The 4,718-nt window shown below is 44.7% G+C and overlaps 1 pseudogene; it reads left to right on the plus strand.

Moving 5' to 3' along the window:
- The first annotated feature begins 2,612 nt into the window (after positions 1 to 2,612).
- On the plus strand, positions 2,613 to 3,772 carry LOC123605671 (annotated as a pseudogene).
- Positions 3,773 to 4,718: the final 946 nt, after the last annotated feature.

Genomic DNA, 4,718 nt, shown 5'->3' on the forward strand with positions numbered 1-4,718 from the left:
AGCAACTCTAAATGTTGAAATTAAAAAGAGAATAGGGGCACCTGGGTGGCTCAGTCTGTCAAGCGTCAGACTCTTGACTTTGGCTCAGGTCAAGATCTCATGGTTCATGAGTTTGAGCCCCACATCAGGCTCTACGTTGGCAGAGGGAAGTCTGCTTGGGATTCTGTATCCCTCTCTCTCTGCCCCTCCCTCGATTGCTCTCTCTCTGTCAAAACTAAACAAAACTTAATTTTAAAAGAAAAATAAAGAGAATAATCAGGGCAAGAAATACTTTAGCAATGAAGAAACCTGAGAAAAGGAAAATCCACTGCAGTAAGAGAAATTCTCTACTACTTTTCCTTTTTTTTTAATTTTTTTTAACGTTTATTTATTTTTGAGACAGAGAGAGACAGAGCATGAACAGGGGAGGGGCAGAGAGAGGGGGAGACACAGAATCAGAAGCAGGCTCCAGGCTCTGAGCCATCAGCCCAGAGACTGATGCGGGGCTCGAACCCACGGACCGCGAGATCATGACCTGAGCTGAAGTCGGACGCTTAACTGACTGAGCCACCCGGGCGCCCCTCTACTACTTTTCCTTTTAAGGAATTTTCTGATATATAAGTGCTGCAGGCCAGAGTCCTAATGAAAAGCAGCAGATCAGAGCTTTTTCCTACTTCACAGTGCTCGGGAGACAAAAGTTAGTAGGATGTTGAAGAGAGCCAGAACTCAAGAGATGGGTAAAGCTGTTGGGAGGTTTTAAAGCACTTCTCAATAGTAACCGATAGAACAGGCAACTCAGTAAAGATATCAAAGATTTGAAGGTTGCTTTTAATAAATTTGATCTAATTAAAATAGATAAAAGATTACAAAACTTCTTTATACACACTTTTCAAGTACATGTGAAATATTTACCATATATGGGTAAATGATCATATGTTGAGTCATAATGCAAGTCTCAATGGTTTAGAGGGATGGAGATATATAAATATAATCCCAAACAGTAGTGGAATTTAGCTATGCATACGTATTCTGAAATATTTGGAAGCAGTGTGCCTGGGTGGCTCAATTGGTTAGGTGAGTGACTCTTGATTTTGGCTGTGGTTGTGAACCCAGGGTCGTGGGATCAAGGTCTGCCTCTCTCTCCCACTCCCCCACCTTCTTTTTCTCTAAAATTAAAACATACATATGTTTTTTTAAACTCTCTCTATATATATATCACAGTTACATAGTTATATATAACTATACACACACACACACACACACACACACACACACACACACACGTATCTCACAGTAAAATCTTGGATTGCAAGTAATTTGTTCTGGGAGTATTCCACAAGACAAGCAAACATTTCTAATAAATGTTAATAAATAAGTGATGTCTTGCAATACGAGTAGCATGTGATGCCAAATGTCACATGATCACAGCTGAGCCAATGGTTCTTCTCTCTCTCTCTCTCCCTGAGGGATTGTGGGTGACTGTCTCCTATGCTCAGATGCTGGGCCTCAGGTCGTGGTGTTTGACAGAAATCAGTGATATTTCAGAATGTTGGAAGGTGCCCACAACTGGCATTAGTGTATTTTTTGTCACTTCAAAGCACCTATGAACAGTCCTTTGCTTTTCCATACAAGAGTAAGCTTAGGAATGCTTTGCTTCATTCTAGGTCAAGCTGCCTGAAGATATAGACCCTTTCCTCTGCTGCCTTATTGCCAGGTACATTAAATACAGTGTATAGCAAGATTTTATGAATTCTCCACTGTAGTCAACGTGCTATGCGAGCGTATACAATAGCCCCCGTGCAGGAAAATATTGAAAAAGAAAGGTGGTAAGAAGAAGGAGATGATTACTGTGGAAGTTAAGAAGGAAATCATCAAGAAGTACGAACAAGGTATGCGAGGGGCCAAAATTGCAAGATTTTATAAGAAGTCTATGTCTTCATCTCATCTGCAGAGGAGGAGGAGAAAAAGGCAGTGGAATACCTCACTTCAAATGAGATTAGGGAGATATGTAATATGGGAAATGGTGCAAAATGTTGTAGAAAAGCACCACCCAAATAAGGCTGTAACAATGCAAGCGATGAATCTGTTAAATAATAATGCAATGTCTCATTTCCATGAAATCCTCAAAAGGAGGCAAAAGCAAGTGTCATTGGATAGGTTTCTTGTTTAAAGTTGCACAAAAAGAAGAAGATTCTATTGAACCAATAGATAGCAGTGATTCCATTAGTGAAGTCGTCCTACAAAATGACCCTCCTCTCTCTTGTCTCCCCCACACTGGTCGTGAAGGGTTTCAAACGTAAGTACAGGTTAATTTGTTTATTTTTCTCTATATTTTGTATTTTTTATGATTTTGTATTAAATTACAGTATTGTAAATCATTTTTATATGAATATTTTTGGGTTGTGAAACGACTCATCTGAGTTTTCCATTATTTCTTATGGGGAAATTTACTTTGATATACAAGTGTTTTGGATTACAAGCATGTTTCCGGAACAAATTATGATGGCAAACCAAGGTTTTATTGTATATATATTTGGAAGCAGAGGGCATGCATGCATAGGCAATGGTTGGGGAGGAGCAAGAATTTGGCAGCAAGCTGGGAGACTAAGAGCCAGGGACCCGGGAACCCCTGGGGCACCTGATGTGAGCACCATGGGGAGAAACCTGGGCACCAGGGTCTCCGAGAAGTTGAGCCCTAACTGCAAGCTCAGCGTGTACTTAGGCAAGTGGGACTTTGCAGACCACCCTGGACAAAGTGATGACGTGGTGCTTATGGACCCTGACTACTTGAAGGACCAGAAATGTTTGTGACCCTCACCGACCCCTTCCACTATGACCGTGAGGACCTGGATATAATACCCCAGAATCTGCCCTGCTTTGTCACACTGTAGTCAGACCCAGGAGACACAAGGAAGGCTTGTGGGGAAGACTTTGAGATTCGAGCCTCTGTGCTAAGTCACTAGAAAAGGAAAAGCCACAGAAGGAACTTTGTGTGTCTGGTGATCCAAAAGCTGCAATTTCCACCAAAGAAACCAGGCACTCAGATTTCAGTAGAAACCACACTTCACTTTATGCCTGACTGCTCCCTGCACCTAAGGCTTCCCTAGACGAAGAGCTATACAACCAAGGGGAGCCCCTCAACATCAACGTCCCTGTCACCAATTCCACCAAGACCGTCAAGAAGACCAAAGTCTCTGTGAGACAGCACGCCAACATCTGCCTCTCAGCACTGCCCAGTACAAGTGTCCTGTGGCTCAGATTGAGCAAGATGACCAGGTGTCACCCGGTTCCACCTTCGGAAGGTGTATATCACACTACTGCTCAGCAACAACTGGAAGAAGCGTGGTCTTGGCCTGGATGGGAAGTTCAAGCACAAGGACACCAAACTGGATACCAGCACCATCGTGAAGGAGGGTGCCAAAGAGGAGGTGCTGGGAATCCTGGGGTTCTACAGGGTCAGGGTGAAGCTAGTGGTGTCTCGTGGTGGGGATGTCTCCATTGATGTGCCTTTTGTTCTTATGCACCCCAAGCCCCATGAGCACATCACCCTCCCTGGGCCCCAGACAGCCGCGCCTGAAGCTGATGCCCCTATGGACACCAACCTCATTGAATTTGAAACCAACTATGCCACAGACGACAACATCGTGTTTGAGGACTTTGCCCAGCAGCCACGGAAGGGGATGAAAGACGAGGACCAGTTCTGCTAGAAGGGAGCTGCAAGGAGGGGGCGGCTGGTGCAGGGAGAAGGAGAGTCCCAGGCTTTCTGCCCTCCCTCCACTCAGCAGCTTCCTCAGCTATCCTTCTCCCCACCTCCCTCCCTTACCAGTTTCAGCCAGACACTCTCTGAACCCATTTTTTTGTTGAGAATGGGTATTACTTTTTTGACTCTGGCTATGTTTCCCCACCATGGGTGGCAAGTCATGTTCAAATCTATATTTTTTGGAGGGGGATGCTGAAAAGGGGAGTGACCATAGGCAAAGTGGGGAGAAAGAACTCTCACATTCAACACCCCCCCCAACACCCCTGCCATCACTCTTCCTCCCTTTTCCTTCAACAGGAAAGGCTGAGGTGGGATGTGGGGGGAGAGGGTGAGGTCAGTTCTTTGTTTCTAAGCATAAAGAAGAAAATAAACCCTTTAATAGGGAAAAATTATAAAACATTTGGAACAAGTAATACACTTCTAGATTACCTATGATTCAAAGACATAATATTAATGGAAGTTAGAAAAGGGGAGGAGCCAAGATGGCAGAAGAGCATGAATACTTTTTGTGTGTCTCGTGTCCATGAAGTACAGCCAGACCAACACTAAACCATCCTACACACCTAGAAAACCGATTGGAAGATTAACACAACAATCTGCACAACCTGAACCACAGAATTCAGCAGGTACACGACACGAAGAGCTGAACTTGGGGAGCAAGAAGCCGCGAAAGGTAGGGAACTCCTTTTGCGGGCAGAGAGAGGACGGAGACTGGGGAGGGGGGAGCATATGGGAAAAGCACCGCTCCCCAAAAGCTGCTGGAGAGAAAGTGGAAAATTGGAAACAGCTGCAGGGACTAAACTAAAAAGGGAGAAAGGAGAAAGGAGAGGGTTTAAATTCCATTGAGACTGTAAACAGGGAGAGCGCAGAGTCTGAAACTCCGCAGCTCCATACCTGGTGGTGCTCTGGTGGGAAAGGTGAATCCCCAGGAGATGAGTGGGGTCCAGGAGGTTCTCAGGCCACACGGGGAAAAGCGGTT

The sequence above is a fragment of the Leopardus geoffroyi genome, chromosome A1 (assembly GCF_018350155.1).
Source record: "Leopardus geoffroyi isolate Oge1 chromosome A1, O.geoffroyi_Oge1_pat1.0, whole genome shotgun sequence".
In the NCBI taxonomy this organism is placed as follows: domain Eukaryota; kingdom Metazoa; phylum Chordata; class Mammalia; order Carnivora; family Felidae; genus Leopardus; species Leopardus geoffroyi.